The following is an 8642-nucleotide window of genomic DNA, read 5'->3' as shown; positions in this document are numbered from 1 at the left end:
ATTGGCAAAGTGCAAGAAAGTAAGACAGTCTAAAGAAAGGCGGCAAATAAAACATGAGTTTGAAAGCCAGATTTCAGCAGTTGGAACTATCTCTGCAGAGGAACCTGTAAAATAGAATAGAAAATAAGTTCTAGAGTTATCACACTTATAAAGGAGGGGATTGGGGGTATTTGTAAACCGACTCCAGTAAGAGCTGCACACTGTAGCTGCAGGTAAGTGCATGAGGCCGTGTCCTCCCGGGACCTTGCAGATGTGGGCCCTCCATGGAGCGCCTCTGCACACCCAATGTCGAAAGTGGCCACTTGACAGATCAAATCTTCTAAAAAAAGCAGCCCTAGGTACTTTGCATTTGACGACTACTCATGTTTATTTGTGGAAAATGCAGCAGACCCAAGAAAAGAAAGGTAGTTGATTGGTTGATCTCTTCCCACCCATCCTCCCCTGCCTTCCCTCTGAAGTTCAACAGTTTGTTCATATTTCTATGACATGGACAATGGGGTGGTGAGGGCCACGGGAGCGGGGGGGAGGAAGGGAAAGGGCTAGAAGAGGTTAAGAGGTTAATGAGGGCAAAAGGAGGACCTACGCCAGTGATAGCGAACCTATGACAAGCGTGTCAGAGGTGACACGCGAACTCATTTTTTGGGTTGATTTTTCCTTGTTAAATGGCATTTAAATATATAAAATAAATATCAAAAATATAAGTCTTTGTTTTATTATGGTTGCAAATATCAAAAAATTTCTATATGTGACACGGCACCAGAGTTAAGTTAGGGTTTTTCAAACTGCTGACACGCCGAGCTCAAAAGGTTCATCATCACTGACCTAAGCGATATTTCCACGATAAAGATTTAAAAACAAAACAAAACAAAAAAGGAAGCATGGATTCTTCACAGCCAGATTTCCACCATTAAAACAGTCAACAACTGTACTGGGTGTCCTGTATTTTTTTTCTTGCCATAACTTTCACCTGTTACAACTCATCAAACAGTAGGAGAGAGATTGCCATGATGCATGCATCTCTCTCATACACTTTGCAAGGCCAAGCATAAGGAGTTATATTCCTTTTCATTCAACCCCAAGCTGGAGAAAGAAGAAGGAGAACAAGGATGGATGCTTCTCAATCTCACTGAACAATACAAGCACATGGGCTTCCCTAATGATTATTGGCTGCTCAATAATACGAATAGAGACTCCAGTTTGTGATTCTTACCCCACCACACTGTAGGTTCCCAGGTTGGCCACAGGACAATAGTGGGGAGTTACATATTCTGGAGCAGACCACAGTGATTCCCTGCCCTTTTTGACTACTATAAAGGTAAGCACCTCTCCATCTGCAGGAGCAGCCAGCCCCTGTCCAGCTTCAATGCCCTGAGCCTGAGAGACAAGCAGATACTCCAGGCTACCAGAAAAGCCAGTCTAGGAAGTGACTTCCTTTGCGTCATTGACACTCAGCTGAAACGTAACTCCATGGCAAACCATCCTGAAGGGAAGGGCTACCAGAATGTAGACAATTATTCCAACATCAAGTTCCAATTTATCAGGATAGGGAACATCAATGTCATGAGGAGCAGTGTGCAGAAAATGCTTGAACTGTGCGAACTTAAATCTCCCCCGATGAGCACAGTGAGGCCGCCATGGATGCAGGAATATCCATTGCCAAGGTGTACAGAGGAAGAGGTGAGTGTGCTTGTTCACTGTTCGGATGGAGGCAACAGGTCTGTGCAGCTGTGGATCAGCACGACCAGACTCTGAAGGGCTTCGTGCTATTAATTGAAAAAGACTGGTTTTCCTTTGGTCGTAAGTCTAGTCACAGATATGGCAATCCAGATGGTGATCCAAAAGAAATCCCTCCAGTTATTGACTATTCATTGAGTGTGTCTGGAAGTTAAAGGAACAGTTTCCCTGTGTGTTTGAATTCGATGAATCGTTTCTGATTCACATGCAATATCACATTTATCCTGCCAATCTGAGAACTTCCTATGTAGCAGGCAAAAGGAGAGGTGAGAACTCAAAATTCCAGAAAGAACATATTCTTTCTGGACTCACCTGTGGAAGAATTGGCTGACTACATGAACCTCTCTTTACAGTCAGACACAGGGAACCCTTCTGCTCCCCACAACACCATGTGACTTCATGTACGAGTTCAGGAGTGGCATGTATAACCTCTTTGAGAAGCGACTGCAGCCCTGACAGTCAGTCACAGACCCTTCATGGCAGGAAAGGAGGAAACCCAGCAGCTGGAGGAAGAACTAGAGGCCATAGAAGAAAGGCTGCAAAAATCCAAAAAAATCCAGTGAAATCGCACTAAAGTGAAGAGTAAGCCAAGTGAACCAGCAAACACTCAGGGTTTTCTACCTCAGACAATAGCACAGCCACCACTCCTCAGGACTACAGAGGGAACATGAAATGATTTCCACCCAGGAGCCCTTCACAAGGAGAAAAAGACTCCACTCTGATACTAACCCAGGACAATTTGACAAGCTCAGATCCAGACCTTCAGCCAACAGTGGTCCGGAGTCTGGGGGGTAGGACTTAAGCTGTCCATCTCCGAGTGGTGGAGATGTGCACCCAGCAGAGACAGTGGTAAAGACGGCGATTCTGACAAGCTGTGTTTCTCATGGCCTAAAGCGTCCCTCAGGAGTTCCAGAATAAAGGGCATGTATGAAACACTTTCCAAAATAAGGGAACATTGCAATTTAACAAAAGAAATAACTCAAGAAATGGCACATGGCATTGAGAATTATACATTATAACAATGAAAAAGGGAGAAAAGTCCAACTCTTTGTTTCTTTAGATGTTGAAGAAGAGGAAATAGCCATTTATTTTATTTAAATATTATATATGAATTTATCCCATTTTGAAAATCATTCTACATTCATGCTATGAAAGTTTTGTTCCCACACACCTGTTTTCTTCTTCAACTTTCCAACCTATTTCACTCTCTGGCATTATGCTTTCTAAAACATTTGATGTTATCTTCCTTCCTGCCTGTGTTATAAACATTTCTAATAACAGGAGACATTAGGACATACCTTTTTCAGTTAATAGACATATTTTTTAACTGAGGATCTTTGTAATTGCTGAAGTTTATCTTTCAAGTTTAATGATCACTTTAACATTTCCTTAGGTGATATATTTTGAATTTTTCAATTGAATGAGGACTGCTTTCAGGTTCTGTAACTGTTCTTCAGATAAAGGCTTCAGGGGGGAAATGAAGATACTGGGAGTGCAAAGTCCTTGGAGAGCACTGAAGAGGTAAGGCTTGAGTTTTAGCAGCATCTGGCCTTCTTGACTCTTCGCATTGTTAAAATCCCAATTTTATCATTTTTACCTTTGATCTACATAAAGAATCTGACAATATTCATGACCTCTACTGCTATACCAAGCCCCCATCATTTATTAGTGGGATGAATTCCCTTGTTTGGAATGGGTTCAAAGCTAAACTGGGGGGGAAATAAATATAAGGTTGTCAGTGAGACTATTTCTTTCAGCTTTACAATGAAGAAAAGCAGAGATTTAAGAGTGTGACTTTAAATAGAAGTGGAATCAAAACTGTTATACATTTTTTTAAGGATGAGGGAAATTTCCTCATATTGCATGATGATGAGAATTATCCAATGAAGAGAGAAAATACTGATGCCAGAGAAAGAAGAAAGAATTTAATGAAGCAACATTTTTGAGTAAACCAAAAGTGAGGGCATCATTAGAACACTGCTGGGAGGTCTGGCTTTTGTTAGTTTGGACCATTAATACAGAATAACAGAAAAGCAGGCAGAATTTATGATCACAGAGGTAAGTAAATGTGTGGGGGTACGTGTGTGCCCAAATTATCCTCAGAAGGTCCCAATGCTTAAATATGATAGTGAATGAAATTATTACTCTGAATAATATGATAAAGAAGGTGCTGGAGGGTGGAGGAGAGAAGAAGGAGTGTCGAAGAATTTTCAAGGAGAATAAGATAATAAGTGGAATACAGAAATATGTTAATGAATTCTAGGCATATCAAGAACCTAGCTGAGGTTTAATAATTATACTTTACACAATGGAACTGTTATTTTTAAGAATTTATCTTTATTGTTGGAAGCATTACAGATGTCCCCTTTTCGTTCCCCATATTTTTATTTTTATATATATATAGTTTATTGATTTCAGAGAGGAAGGGAGAGGGAGAGAGAGATCAAAACATCAATGATAAGAGAGACTCATTGATCAGCTGCCTCCTGCCGATCTCCCGATCCCCCACTGAGGATTGAGCCCGCAACCTGGGCATGTGCCCTTAACCAGAATCCAACCCAGGACCCTTCAGTTCGCAGGCCGATGCTCTATCCACTGAGCCAAACCAGCTAGGGCTCCCCATATTTTTAAAAGTAAGATACAGAGTATCACATCTGGACTCAAAAGCTCTCACTATTGGGATGAAAAATAAGCCAGGTACCTGTTATGTCCTGTATCACGCAGCCTCTGGATAGCCATGCAATCTCTCTAATGCCCACTGTCCTTTCACTTTTTCTGCCCTCATTACATTGGCCTCTTTTTGACTCATCAGCCTTTTTAGGGTGGCTTTCATCTCTAAGAGTTTGCCTTGTAACTTCTGCCTGAAAATCTTTTACTCTGATAAGAGCCTCGCATGCTCCTTCAATGTCTTCAAGTTCACATCACTGTCGCCTTATAAGAGAGGCTTTTCTGACCTCACATGTTAACACAGTGTCCCCCACCTTCTGTATCTTCCTTATCCTACTTTTCTCCATAGCACTTATCAATGGCTCATTTATATATTTTTCTGTTTTCTCTCTAGACCTTTTCTTTTTTCTATGAGAATCAGCTTTTCTTAGTTCGTTGTCTTACGTGTCAAGGTCAATGCTTGATATTCAATGAACATTTCTTAAAATGAATTAAATCATAAAGGATATACGTAAGTATAAATACAAGAAATCATGTATTGTTACCTTCAAAACCATTTTATTTTTAGTATACAGTGCCTACCTTGGGAATTATTAAAAGAGAATGATTAGATATTAATGAGAGTAAAATAGAAAAGAAAACAAGGATGCATGAATTGATTGCTGGTCTTTTCTGATAAAATTAACAACTACTGAAACTATGCTCATAAGTATCCTAATTAAATTCACTGAAATATGTTTGAATAGGATTGCAAATTTGGTCAGTATTTCTCAGCCCAGAACTGAATCAGCTGAGGTTGTTTCCTAGGCAGGTGATGTTGCCTGCCACAGTATTTTATCTATTTTCTTTATTGTTTAAAGTATTACATATAGTAGTACATAAGTCTCCCTTTTCCCCCATTGACCTCCCCCAGGCCACTCCCACCCTCCGACACATGCCCTCACCCCCCTAGTGTCTGTGTCCATTGGTTATGCTTATATGCATGCATACAAGTCCTTTGGTTGATCTCTTACATCCCTCCCCCAATCCTCCCCTGCCTTCCCACTGAAGTTTGACAATCTGTTCAATGCTTCTCTGTCCCTGTATCTATTTTTGTTCCTCAGTTTATGATATTCATTATAATCCACAAATGAATGAGATCATATGATATTTATCTTTCTCTGACTGGCTTATTTCACTTAGCATAATGCTCTCCGGGTCCATCCATGCTGTTGCGAATGGTAAAAAGTTCCTTCTTTATTACAGCAGTGTAGTATTCCATTGTGTATATGTCTCACAGCTTTTTAATCCACTCATCTGCTGATGGGCATTTAGGTTGTTTCCAAATCTTAGCTATTGTAAATTGTGTTATTATGAACATAGGGGTACAGATGTTCTTTCTGATTGGTCTTTCTGGTTTCTTGGGATAAATTCCTAGAAGTGGGATCACTGGGTAAAATGGGAGTTCCATTTTTAATTTTTTTGAGGAAACGCCATACTATTCTCCACAGTGACTGCACCAATCTGCATTTCCACCACCAGTGCACGAGAGTTCCTTTTGCTTCACATCCTCTTATATAAAGTGTTGTTGTCACAAAAAGAGGGGAAAAAATCAAATGCGGCAGGAGAAAACTTTTTGAGGTGACAAGTATGTGTATTGCCTTGATTGTGGTGATGATTTCAATAGAGAATGCATGTCTCCAAAATCATTAAATTGTATAAATTAAACATGTGCAGTTTTTGTATATCAATTAAGCCTCAATAAAGCTGTTTTTAAAAACAAAAATTGGCTTAATTAATAAAATAAGTAATTTATGCACATCTAATACTAATTTTGCTATAAATTTTAGATCCAGCCACCTTCCAATATAAATAACAGTGATTTTCCAAAGAAAAGTGTTGAGGGCAAAACTAAGTATTTGAGATTTCAACTCACACCATTTATCAATCACCTGTCTATCAATTTATCTAAATATCTATCTATCACTTTTTATCTATATATACCAATAAAGGATTTCTTTAGCTTTTTACAAAAATTTACCAGGTAAGAGGAATTGAGAGTAGTGCAGAAAAACCCAACCATACTTCAGTGTGCAGCTTTATCCCTTTTTTTTTCACTTCATATCTCTTACAAACCACATTCTGTTCATTTTCAAAATGTATTATTCAGTTGATGCTCAGTGCCTGCTGACAGGTTTCTGCTCTCTCTTCTACCTGTTGTTTTCTTCCTGATATGTACCATCATCTCACAAACTCCTGATCAGTCATCAAAAATTAGTTCAAATATAGCATTCAGAGTGAATTTTTGTCATGTTACACCTAGATCTTGTCACCCTTCCTTTGTTGATCTACTGTTTACATAAATATTATAATTTAACTGTTTATCCTTCTACTCCTACATGAGTGTGTGATCCTTGAGGATAAGAATAAATATCATCTTTATTTTCCTTGATTATGAATGAAAAAATATATACCTACCCACACATACACAAACGAGCTAAATGATATTCAGAGTGAAAGTAAGAACTGTATTTGGGTTCTATACAGACATGTAGTATACTGCTATGCCCACTGCTATACTCTGTGCTCTGTAATTCTCCTATTTATATAGTTTTCAAGCATTTATACATATTTGAATTATCCGTGGACCTTTTAAACATGGATATTTCTGGCCTTTACAATGAAGGTTTAAATTTGCATTTTAAACAGGCACCCTGGTTATTGTGACGCAAACCATCCACAGATAACCCTTTGAGAAGCACTGGTGGCCTACACTAAATATTTTAATGTACGCAGGACTCCCTTGAAGCAGAAACAGAATAGGCCACGCATGTTAAACCAAGATAGGGTCAGATTAATTTAGACTACACTTTTAACAAAGCTTTTGTGACAATGCTCTTCCACCACTAGATGTCATAATGTTAATAAGGCCTCATTATTTTGTGTGTGATAAGTGATATGCAAAGTTTTCCCTTCCCTTTGTTTATAGATTTCAAATTCATGAAAATGGATAATTAATTCTAGAATTCTGGCAATAGCAGACAGAAAACTTTTCACATATGTACATAATTTTTGTAGTCTTTTATATTTTCAATAAGCCTCACATTTCTTTGTTCCTGTTTATACCAACAAAAGGCAAGTTAGCTTTGATACCTCTGAGCCAAACATACCAAGAGAGGAACTGGGACTAGAGCTGATGTATCAAGCTGAAGCCTTCTTGCCTGTCTTTGGATCTACACATTTAGATAGCTTTGACAAGAATGCTATTTTAGCAAGAAACAATACAAAGAGGAGGAAAAAAAATATCCATTCTATTTAAGCCTCAGGCTTCTCAGGGCTTCAGCCTGAGGGAATTGCATTCCTCTTCATAGGAAGAAATTGTTGTCTGGGCTGAAATTTCCAATAGGCAGAGAATTATTTTCAATTACATTGAGTTAGACATGATTTCAAGGTCGAATTTTATATTAAGTGGATAACTGATGGCTGTTATTACAGGAAAAAAATGCACAAATACTAGGAATCACAAATTAAATGAGTTGAATAAAGAAACTGAACAGTTATATAACTTTCTTATAAGAAAGTATTCTATATGCCAGTCTTGTTTGGAGCACTTTGGTCCCCGGTGCAAAGAGCAGTATTGAGCTTGAAAAAATGATTCTGATGGTTTCGCTGAAAAATAAAACAAATATAAACAAACAAACAAAAAAAACATAGTTGTTTAGGAATTTCTATGTTAACAACCAGATTCGCTGTTTTGATTGGCATTCTTTTCAATTTTTTATTGCAGCTCTGTTTTCAACATTTTGAAGCTGTTTTATTTAAAACTGCTATCAAAACTAATTGTTAAACCAAAGCTTTATATGTCCTGGCAAATAATAAAGCCGTTTCTAGAAATTTTTATTCATTCTTTGATTCACTTACTTTTTACATATTTATTTCTCTATAGATATTTTTATACCATCAGAAGGACATGACATATTATAATTACTTAGTTTTTACTACAGATATGCCCCATGCAATGTTAATTTATCTCTGTAAATATATAGAAGAATTATGATTAACTCACTATAATGTTTTGTGTGAAAAGAAATAAGTTTTAGAAAAATATTTTAATTAATGTTTAAATAGTTGGTAAAAGATAGTGGGTCTTTGTTCTGTAGATACAGATGTCTAATTAAATCAATTATTTGGATAATTTAATGTTATAATATTAAGATTTAGTAGGCTAATAAACTGTTTTCTAGATATGTTATCATTTTTAG

General features: G+C 37.7%; 1 pseudogene across 1 annotated transcript; it reads left to right on the top strand.

The window, feature by feature from the left end:
* Positions 1-220: 220 nt before the first annotated feature.
* LOC308513741 (phosphatidylinositol-3-phosphate phosphatase MTMR7-like) lies at positions 221-2652 on the top strand (annotated as a pseudogene). The gene is made up of 2 exons: positions 221-404; positions 879-2652. The product of its transcript is annotated as a phosphatidylinositol-3-phosphate phosphatase MTMR7-like (transcript).
* The last annotated feature ends 5990 nt before the right edge of the window (positions 2653-8642 follow it).

This window comes from Myotis nattereri (assembly GCF_964212035.1).
Source record: "Myotis nattereri genome assembly, chromosome: 2".
NCBI classification, from domain to species: Eukaryota; Metazoa; Chordata; class Mammalia; order Chiroptera; family Vespertilionidae; genus Myotis; species Myotis nattereri.
This window is presented reverse-complemented; position numbering and strand designations above follow the sequence as displayed.